This window comes from Protopterus annectens, chromosome 6.part0, assembly GCF_019279795.1.
Source record: "Protopterus annectens isolate FY-2018-M chromosome 6.part0, PAN1.0, whole genome shotgun sequence".
Classification (NCBI taxonomy): Eukaryota; Metazoa; Chordata; order Ceratodontiformes; family Protopteridae; genus Protopterus; species Protopterus annectens.
In genome coordinates, this window is record NC_056737.1 from 1,279,030,242 (window position 1) to 1,279,042,246 (window position 12,005).

Below are 12,005 nucleotides of genomic sequence, written 5' to 3' on the forward strand. Positions count from 1 at the left end.
CAAGCGCAAACACGCACACACCAGCTCACACACACGCACACATACTTACACAGACTACAACTTACTTATCCCTGATAACATGCGCTCACACAGGCGCAAATGCGCTTACATGGGTTTCAACATCCTTACACTTGCTTACTCTGGCTTAAACGCATGCACACAGGTGCACACATGCGCACACAGGCTTACTCGGTTTTACAGGCACGCACAAGCACGCATACACTGTGCAGGCATTTCTACAAGAAACGTTGGTGTTGTTCACGGCATACACTTTCAATGTCTTGCCTTTAGCTAGGGTACCTGTTAACACACCTCTTCCAGAGATTAGAATCTGACAGCAGACACATGCCACTCTACTCCAATGAGCTTCACTTCTCTCAAACATACCCCCTTATGATGTCACCTATCTTCTACTCTGTTACACCCCTTATCCTACTCCTACACTACACTGACTGTTCTCTTTTGCTATGTAAACTTGGGATTCACAATCCTTACCCTCATTTGCATAGGATTGCCTAATAATGCTTGGTTACAACTCTTAGACTGAGCTTCCCCCCCTGTTTTTACTGCATTTCATTGCATTTATTAAATACACATCAAATCTACTGTCCTGCTTGCCGTGGATTTGTGCTGTTTTGGGTATATAACTGTAAAGTATGACATGCCTAAGACACGTGACAGGTGGACATACATTGGTCAAAGGTGGCTAGTCCACTGCAATAGGCCTCACAGCCATGTCATGCAGATCTCCACCATTAATCTGTTGAAGGGCAGGATGCATGACTTGCTGTGGAATTATCACCAATCATGGATCACTGTCACTGTGCTGCTTGTTTCAGCAAACCTTGACATCTATGTCACTGGACATTGCAGATTATATTGTGATGCTGCAGCAGTGCTCCTAATCACCATCTTGTCAGTTCCTTCTTGACATACCACCAACCCTGAAACAGAAGACATAATACATGCAAAAGCCAATGAAGTTGCTAATCAAGGTATCTACCTAGAGAAGGGTATGTGAAGCTTACAAAGCCTTTCATGATGTGGGACAATTATGTGGATGAATAAACAAGTTGTTTCCTGAGCTTTGTAGTAACTGCGGTGGTGGTGCTGCGGTAGTGTTGTCACCTCACAGTAAGACGTTGTCCTGTTCGATTATCAGCTAGAGCATCTTCTGTGTGGAGACATGCGTGAATGGGCGTACCTTAATTGAAGGTTGGGCATCAGGGCTGGCAACTCGGCATGTAAAAATCTACTGCCAATCATTAGTGGACCGGAGTTCCACTGTGGCGACCCCTAACCGGGAAAAGCTGAAAGACACAACAACAAGTCCTGAGCTTTGTAGTAACATTTTGTGTGTGATGACAGACAACATATCAGAGGATGGTATCCTATGTTAGAGTGGTCTTGGTGAGACCAGCATTAGCAGTTGCCAGGCATAAGCAATGCTGTGGACTCCCCTTCTTTTCACAGTCTTCAAAAGGTAATTGTGTCCTTCCAGTACACACCACTTAGGTAGTGTCCATATGCTGCCTTCACAATAATGTAATTTAAATGCTACACACCACTGGATTTGAACCCAGGACTGTGTGTGGCAAAAGTTACTAACTGCACAGCATTTAAGAAACTGAGCTACTGAGTCACTGTTACAGCAGGTGTATTTGTCAAGATATAAGTGCACACAAGCAGGCTGTGACATACTTCTTTACTCCATCATTATGTTACTGGCTTTATATGGATGTATATCTCCACCAGAGTCCCAGCTGAACATGTATGTTGCCATTAATGTTTTAGCAGGTGCATTTCTAAATTTTGCTGATAAACATGCACATTTACCTGCTATTAGAGACCTCTCTTACATCCATTATTCCATGTCTGGCTTTCTACTGGGGTACTCTTGTACTAGACACCAGGTTACACTTCCATTTTTTTCCATTACTCTTTCAGCAAGTTTGTGCAACACTGTGTGATGCACAACTCTGCTTAAATTCACTTAATAACTGCAACTTGCAGTTATTATGTTTTGCGTAAACCACCTGTTTTACTTAACAGCTGAGATTTTAAGTATTTTCTTCTGATTTATTTCTTAGAAAAACTGCATTGCCACCTACTTTTCGACTTTTTCTTGCTTGCAAAAGTTGATATCTGTGTTAGAAACAGTATTTAGAACATACGTAGAGCCTGTTTATTGCATTTTTTTGTTTTGCGCTTAATTTAAAATCATTTTTTCTTAAAATTGCATTTACCTGTCTCTGACCTAACACACACGTGTTCGGGTCATTTATTGCACTGTTCTGACTAGTTTGCTACTTGTGTGTCTCTACTATCCTTAAGCAAAAACAAAAAAAACAAAAAAAATCTTCTTATTTTCCCACTTTCTGTTCAGTTACAGAGTTGCTGTTCTGAACTGTTTGTAAGTTTCTTGGAGGCCAGTGCTCACTTGGACTAAAGGCAAGCCTCTGTGTTCACCAGTGGCAGTGGTTAACACTGAGCAGCCTGCCTGTCCCTATAGGAGTGGTTACTGTCTAGAAACTTTAGTTTTATTGGCCATGTTGGCTCAATTCCAAACTCCTTGATCTCTCTCTCTCTCTCTCTCTCTCTTAACACCCTGTAGCCCTGTGGTTTTGGCATCTTTCCAAGCTTGATAGTTGTTGCTGAAGCACCTACCAAGAGTAGAAGATGCTGAGAGAAGAAAGGAGCCACTTTTGAGATTTTAAGTATTTTCTTCTGATATATTTCTTAGAAAAACTGCATTGCCGCCTACTTTTCGGCATTTTCTTGCTTGCAAAAGTTGATATCTGTGTTAGAAACAGTATTTAGAACATACCTAGAGCCTGTTTATTGCATTTTTTGTGTTGTACTTAATTTAAAATCGTTTTTTCTTAAAATTGCATCTTACCTGCCTCTGACCTAGCACACATGTGTTGGGGTCATTGATTGCACTGTTCTGACTAGTTTGCTACTTGTGTGTCTCTGCTATCCTTAAACAAAAACAAAAAAACAAAAAAACTTGCTACTTTCTATAATTTAAAAAAAAAAGTTCAGTTACAGAATTGCTGGCCTGAACTGTTTGTAAGTTTCTTGGAGGCCAGTGCTTACTTGGGCTTAAGGGAAGTCTCTGTGTTCAGCAGTGGCAATGGTTAACACTGAGCAGCCTGCCTGCCTCTGTAGGAGTGGTTACTGCCTAGAAAGTGTTGTTTTATTGGCCATTTTGGGTCAATTCCAAACTCCTTGATCTCTCTCTCTCTCTTAAAACCCTGCAGCCGCGTGATTTTGGTGTCTTTCCAGGCTTGATAGTTGTTGCTGAAGCACCTACCAAGACGAGAAAATGCTGAGAGAAGAAAGGAGCCACTTTTGAGATTTTAAGTATTTTTTTCTGATTTATTTATTGGAAAAACTGCATTGCTGCCTACTTTTCAGGCATTTTCTTGCTTGCAAAAGTTGATATCTGTGTTAGAAACAGTATTTAGAACATACCTAGAGACTGTTTATTTATGTTAATCTCTCTCTCATAAAACCCTGCAACTCTCTTTTTGCGCGGTCTTGCGCACAGAGCAGCGTCGGGCAACACCAGTTAGCTGGGGTATACTACACCTAGCTCTGCAAATTCTGCACTGCAAATTTTCCCTTAGAACTAGGCAAACCTCAACTCAAGTGCTTCAGATCAACTGCTCTTATTGCAGCACTTGCATAACCCAACTCAGCACTTGTCCAAATCTCCTAGACAACACTATTATTTTCCAAATCTCCTAGACAGCACTATTATAATACAGCATAAGACCCTCAATTGTCAGCAAGACAAGTGAAAGTTACTTCTCCAAGCATGTCCAGAGGTTAGCTTCAGGTGTACTCTTCAGTTCATCTGGTGGAATTGGGCATCCTCAGGCAATGTCACAGATGCCTCATGTATACAGACAACCCTCTTCTCTTACCTCTAGACACAAACACTTGTGTGAGATGCAAATACACAGCCAGACTGGAGGCTAAGCGCTCTCAACCCATGACTGTAACAGACAGTCAAAAGGAAGAGACACACTAGCATCACACCACCAGTCACACATGGATCTACAAAACAAGCACTGGCAAAACATACACATAAATACACAAAAACATATTCAGAGGGTCTAGGTACCAATCTGAAAAAGAAACAGTGCCCTCCAAAGCAGACAAGCAAGCAACCTACACCTCCAAACACAAGCCAGAAAACACATAATTCACCTCAGCAGTGTGCCTCATGACAGCTCCCTAAGGAAAAACACCATACCCAACATGCTAGTAATAGGAGACTCTATAGTAAGGCACACAGATGTTCCACTCACCAGGCTGAACAAGGAGAAGGTTACTGTCAGCTGCCTAGGGCCCAAGTAGATAGACAGCTTTCCTTTGATAACCATGTTGCCAAGGTGGTTAGAAAATCCTTCTATGTGACCCATCTGATCAGGAAAGGGTTTGCATCAAGATCTAGGGATGTAATGGTGTCCCTCTACTCTTACCTCATCAGACCCATTATTGAAGTACAATGCACCAATTGGTATGTACCTGGCTAGGCATTTCCAGCTGCTGGAGAGACCACAGAGGTACCTCACTAACAGGATTACTCACCTCAAACAGTTGCCCTATGCAGCACGATTGAAAAAACTAAGGCTTTTCTCTGTTGCATACCGCCTTCTCAGAGGTGATCTCTGTCTAACATACAGAGCCATGTACAACCCAGAACTGTTGAACATGCTCCATCTTAGCAAAACCAAATCCACTTGAGCTACATGCTCTAGGGATATAAACCTCAGCACAACAATGAATAGAACATGCTGGAGGGATAGATTTCCTTTGCAAAGACTTCCTTTGCTATGGAACAAGGTCCCGATCTACATAAGACAGAGCCCCTCACTATCACTCTTCAAGAGGAACCCTGACGAGTGGATGGGTAACAGAAAGTTCACATCAGGGATCATACCAACAGCTCTACTAGATAGGGGCCAAAGGTACTAGCTGCTAGATCAAGGGCTTAGGGAACTAACCAAAGGAGCAGTGAATACGGCACAATGTGGCTGGGCTAATATATGCCTTCGGGCAGGTAGCCCAGTACCTACCTATGAACTCATGAACCTATGTGTGGTGTGGCATGTTAATGCATGGGTCAATATGTGCAGTGATTTTGGGTTTGAAATTGGGGACAGGTGTTTATTTTGTGCGTTTGTTATCATTTAAAATGCATATATTAATATAGCTCCATTTAGCTATGCTTAGTTATGCTTTGCGGTGCTGATGATGTACAAGCCAGGTAGGTATGTGCAGGAAGGGTGTAGGAAAGAACCATAGCTATCCATTTCGTGTACAGCAACAAATGTGCACTTTGACAGAATTTGTAGAGGAGTTTGGACTGTCATCCCCAGAGAGAGGAGTGAATACAACATAGCTGCATTGTCAAGCCAATTGGACCAAATTACGTGTGTCCTGTGGGCACATGTCCAAAAAGGAGAGCTATGTATGGGACAGAATGTTTTTTTCTTTGGGACAAGTGCCCATTTTTTAATGTGAGAGTGGAATGTTGAGGAAGGGGCATAGGTATGTGTGGGGTAGGTAAGTTGGATAGGTGAGGAAGCTTTTGCAGACAGGCAAGACAGCAGACAGAGGTGGTGCATAACACAAGAGGAGGATGAACATGTTAGATGGGGAGGTGCTGTGGAATCGCAGTCCCATGTGCCTCCACAAAATAGTACCATAACTCAAGTCCCCAGCCATGGGACTGTTGGCACTGCTCCATCACTGCCCCAGGGCTGGCAATGGTGGAGGCCGGGCTCTGGGGTGAGCCTATCCAACCAGGGTGGCCAGCATACTTTCCATCTGGTACATGCATTTTAACAAAATATATTGATATTAAATCATAATAATAAATAACAATAATAAATTAAAGAAGATAAGGGGTGGAGAGAGAGTGAAACACATACCATTAGTGATGCTGCAGATGATTACCCTAAAAAAACTACTAATACATAGTTATACAGGCTTGCAGCATTAGTTGTGAGTACAGTGACTACAATTCCTCTTTAGATGATGTGACACGTGCATACCTCTCCAGCTGTTGCATGGGACAGCATGGCCCAAGCACTAACAAATGCAGGTACACAACTACATAGAACTGTTTCACATTACATGCATGTACATGACTACGAAGGAGTTCTGTACATGGATTTGACAATACATTGCATTCCAAGTATTAATTTATCTGCTTATCAATGACCAGACAGAACTGGTGGTTGTAATTAGATTACAAAAAATTTTGACAGTTGAGTGGTATGGTTGTGTAGGTTAAGAAGACTAGACAGCCATCATGTCTTAGTTGGCAGGCATGGGAGTAGAACACAAGAGCTGTGACTGCAGGAGACATCTTCAAATAATGTAACAATTGACTGCAGCAACTTAGAACAGACATGCAATGAATACAGTCCTACTGCAAGTATTAAGACACAATTTGTTATGAAATCACAATCCTGCTTTACATTTTATTGGTATTGCTGCTAAGTATCTGTGAAGTATACATATGATATCTGCCCATAAAGTGGGCTACCTCTCCCATATACTTTTTGTTCCTGGAGTGGAAAGAAAAGAGAGCATTATGTGACTGAAAGTAGCCTGGAGGTGGCCTTGAACCTTACTGTAAGTTGTGCAATACATTTGTCAAGCAATTAGTTTTGCATTCCACAGTTATTGCAGTTTTACAGTTGACTGCAGCAACATTACAACAGACATGCAATGCATACAGCTCTACTGAAATTATAACACCATAAACCAGCTTTGCACCTTATTGCTTACTGTTACTGGTATTGTTTATTGGTTATTGCACTACAGTTTTGTTTTGTTTATTCTTTATCACACTCCAGTTTTATTGTTTATTGCACTACAGGTTCATAGGTTCATAGATTAGTACTAAGCTAACTGCCCTTGTGAGCCATTTTAAGCCTAGCCAATTGTCCCTTGTGAGACTCAAACCCTGCACCTTGTGTTTACAAGGCAAACACCATAACCATTAGGCCACCCTCCCAACCCTACAGTTATCATAATATATCCGTATTTACCATACTCACTGTGCATCCTGGCCAGGCACCTGGCATGTGACTGCATTTTGTAAGCCCTCTCAGCTGCAGCTGTTGAAAGAGAAGCACGCCATTATGCATACCAGTTTTGCATAGATTTAGCTTATATTTTAGAAAAGTAGTGGCAGAAATACTTACATATGTATGGGGCATGCCCATCCCTGGCATCTTGGACCCAGATGTCCAAAGATCCCTTCTTTCTCTGCTTCAGATCATCATATTGGTGATGACACTGCTCACCTGTGCTGGGGATGCCAGTATCTCTGGTAAGTTCCCTGGCCAACTGATCCCAGGGCTCAGGCTTACATTCCGAGCAGTGGTAACCACCCTGCATCAGCTCAGATTCGTAATTGCATACCAGGAGCCCAACAAACACCCTGGACTCCAGCACATCCCATCTCTGCACCTGAAAGCTCACAGCCTCTCAAACACCACTTGGCATACCAACAGTTAAACTCCCACAAATGTTGCAGAATTCCCACCTATTGGCCTTAATATAAGCTGTTTTCCTGCCTTTACACTTCATACTGCAACATTCAAAAAAGCTCTGCATTGCTTAGCATCTCGCAAATCTGCTTAGCAAGGCTTAGCATCACATAAACTCACACAACCATGCTCTATAGAAGCTTAGCAATGTGCAAACAGTAGTAGCTGTTAACCATGTTTAAGCAGTGCTTAGCACTGCACAGCTCTTGGAAATGTAATAATTTTGTTTTTAAAACAAAAAAATTAAATTGCATTTAAAAAATGGTATGAAAGCTAGGGACTCAAACCTAGGACCTACTAAGCTTTAAGCCATGATGCTACTCTTTTAGCTACTTGGATAGTATGTAAAGTAGTATACCTTCACATATACTACTAAGCTACCTGTTAGCATTGCTAAGCATCGCACCTTGCCACACAAACAGGCTTAAACATAACCAGAAATAAATAATTAATTACATCTGGATTCTACTTTTAGATGTCTGGCAGGTGTCAGTAGTGTCTGTGTACACATGGCTTGGCTCTGGTGCACACTGCAAGATGTTGCACTAATGGACCAAAAAATATAATAATTAATTACAGCCGGTCTCTATGTTTAGATGTCTAGCAGGTGTCAGCTGTAGATATATATATATATATATATATATATATATATATATATATATATATATATATATATATATATCAAAGAGTAGCTTGACACTGCTGTGCTTCATGCTGTCCTGTGCAAATGGGTATTAAAAATAAAAAAATATATATTTCACAACATGTTTCAACAGTAGCCGGGTACATTACACAAAGTCTTTCCCTGTACATAACATCTGTCCAGAAATTTTCTGGACAATCCACAACCACAGGATAGCCTCTATAGTTCTGCCTACATGGATTCAATATCCCTGTTACTATGCTCTCCCTTGGCAGTGTGCCATGATTAATATACATGCCAAGCTGCTGAGGGAGAACCATGGCCATGTGCAAGGGTACATTCCATGTAGGCTCTACACGGAGCCATCATGGATTTTATTGAATCCTGGGGATAGTTTTTAAACTCAGAGTCATCACTGATGTTTACTGATTTTCTTTTATGTGGTTATCAGAAGAAATTATTAGGGCTTTAACTGAATTAAGGCACCTACATAATAGTAATATGTGTGCATATTTTAAGGTTACCAATGGGAAAAATACAGTAAATGACAGTAATGCAATTACTGATGGATTTTTACCTTCCATCATGATGTTTACAAGTAATCACAAATTAATAATTAATATTTTGAAACAGAACATAATTGTAATGCCCTCAGAAGATATTAAGAAGATAGTGGGGTTGTCCCATTTGATTGCTTTTAAGAGTAAGTTATATTTTATAGGGGAATATAAAATGGAGGTGCTCAAAATAAGAGAACTCTAACTCAGAAAAGAACATAACCCTTTATGAGATGTAACTTTTGTCAATATGTAGACAGTATTGGTTATTATACACATCCCAGTACTAATCAAATATTTCATTTTTTTTTTCATTATGCTAACTTTGAATCTATACATTTAGTATATGCTACTAAATGTACTGAATGTAGTTCATTTTATTGGGAAAACTATTAGGAGATAGAGAAAGAGAATGGGGCAACATATACACGATACTACAAAGTCAAATTCCACGAGTGCTTTAACCAAATGTTATTGAGATGAATATATTACATACTTTTAAGTTTTGTGTATTACAATTGATCACTAATGGCATACAAATAGGTGATATTATCAATATAATAGAATGCTGTGAGTAAGAAAGGATAACTAGATTAAAGGCAGTAAATGCACTGGGTTTGAAAGAATCCTGCCCTTTAAAAGCAATTTTAAGGGTAAGCGGTTTACATCACTGATCATGTGTTTGCTTTGGTAAGATATTTAAATCCTTCTGTGTATGGCCTGAGGAATACGTGAAATAGAGTAGTCATATGCAAATTATTGTATTTATTAAATATATTTTATAGCTGTGAACTCTTTTGTTTTTTTTTATATTTATGTTTACCCTGAAAACAGTGAGTGCCTTCCTGGAAGTATTTATTTAAGTCTTATGGTTATGGAGATATGATGGTACGGGTTGAGGAATTTTTGCTTGATTTTATGTTTAATATCCAATTTGTGACTCAATGACTATTGCTTTGGATAATTGTACTTGAACTGTAGGATATATGAGTGTTGATATAAACAGAGAATGACAGTGTGATAAGAGTTCAGAATTGTTTTGTATGGAAGACACAATACTAAAGTTTTGTTGGAATTGTGAGAGTAATGGATGTTGGTAGGATGTTAAATTTAAAAGTAGGAGAAGAGATACTAGTATGAGGAATTGTAGAATAATTGTGTTTCTGAAATTTAAGAAATAGAAGAATTTGAAGGACAGAGAATGATGATGTTAAGACTGGAAGTAGAGAAGGATTATTTTTCGAAAAGTTGGAGTAGAAATGCAAAGTTTTAGATTGCATTTACTCTGTAAGCCTGTAGGTGTTTTGGGGATGTGTAGGTATTTAAGCGTGTAGATGTGGGGAATATTGATATGAATGAGAATGAATTTATGTGGGGTAGGGTCTGCTAACAGTGTACAATAGATATGGATGAGGAAGGGTAGTAAAGCAAAAAGTATTGACTTATTTGTGTATGGATATAGAGAGACTTAGAGTAAAGGGGTATAAGTAGTATAGAGAAATAAGGGAAATGGAAGAGAGACTTTTCTTCATGAATGATTTAAAGGTACTTTGGGGGGGGGGTTAAGTATGAAAGAATATAATGCAAAGCTCAGTGGGAGGAAATTATGTTAGGAGGTTGTATATACTGGATGTTAAGCTGAGTTTCATTCTGATAATTTCTGTTTCAAACTATAAAGTAAGTGTTTGTGCATGCACAAGTGTGTATGTGTGTGTGTGTGTGTGTGTGTGTGTGTGTGTGTGTGTGTGTGTGTGTGTGTGTGTGTGAGAGATACCTCTCAACCACTTTTCACAAGAAATCTGGACAAAACCTAAAAGACTGGGCGAATAAAGACACAAAAGTAGCCTCAGATTTTAAATAATGTTCTTATAAACTTAGAAAGTTGCTAGAATAACACGTTTTTGTGTTAACATGCATTTTCTGAAGGATATGAAGTCTGAAACTCACATGTCCACCATTATTTAGTGACTCCAAGTCTCAGTGATTTTATGAGGAACAACTCAAAAATATGAGGCAAAAATATGGCACTATGTGTGTGTGTGTGTGTGTGTGTGTGTGTGTGTGTGTGTGTGTGTGTGTGTGTGTGTGTGTGTGTGTGTGCATGAAATTGTTTTTAGTAGCATACACAGTAGGTGGGAGACAGAGAGTGAGAGAGAGAAAGTAAGTGAGATAGGAAAGAAGAATTTTAAAATACCAGAAACAGACAGAAGTAAGAGCCAAATGTTTGCATTTTGGGTGTATATTTTAATACAGTGTGTTTTGGCTTGGATGGAAGCCTGCAGAATGTGGGATCCAGTGGGCTTGTAGTTTGCCACTGAGGCAAAGAAAAAGGGGGTCTGGAAGCAGGATTTAGAATGATTGTGTACATGGATTTAAATTAACTTACAAGTCAGAATTGATAAAGGAAATGATATGCTGGCCAGGATGGTTGAAATGCGATATGTTGTATTTTGGATAGAAATTTGCCACATTAATAGGTGTGTTATTATGGATTACTGTGTTATTGTAACAAACGTAGAAATAAAAAAAATGTTTCACGGTTGCATTGTTTGCAGTTAAATACTATAATAAGGGTGCATATGCATTAGAAAACAAATCACAATAGATTAATTGTGGCCTGGGAACATTCAGGAAGACAAATGGGCATCACTGATTCCAGATGGCTGCATGTGCCAAAACTGTATACATCCATTACTCATGAAAGTGAAATAAGTTGGGTAAACATAAGGGGTGGGAAGGAGAATTAGATAGGTAAGAATTGTCAGAGGATGACAGGAGCAAAGAGATTACATGTTGTTTCAAAGACAACCTTCCTCACAGTCTCACATCAATCCTTCTCTGGCTAAGTTAGTGGAAGCTTGCATAGTGGAGCTAATGGGTTTTGGAGCTGTCATAATATGGGGTGGTGCAGGATATTTTTTCATGGTTCGGACATGCCCACATATGAAAAGGATCTCTAGCAGGATACATTGGATTGTAGCATGAGCTAAGCATGAAGAGTTACCAGAACATTTTCAGATTATTAGTATTATTATTATTATTTTTACATTATATTGGGCAAACAATTAAGTTTCAAAGACTGTGCAACTGGATAAGACAGTTGGTAAGTATTACTCTTTGCAATATCTCCTGTCAATGGATTTGGAAATTCAAGGACTGCTGTCAGGAAATTAAAATTATTTATTTCTAAAATGGTCAATTAAATTTGTCGGTAACATAGATACA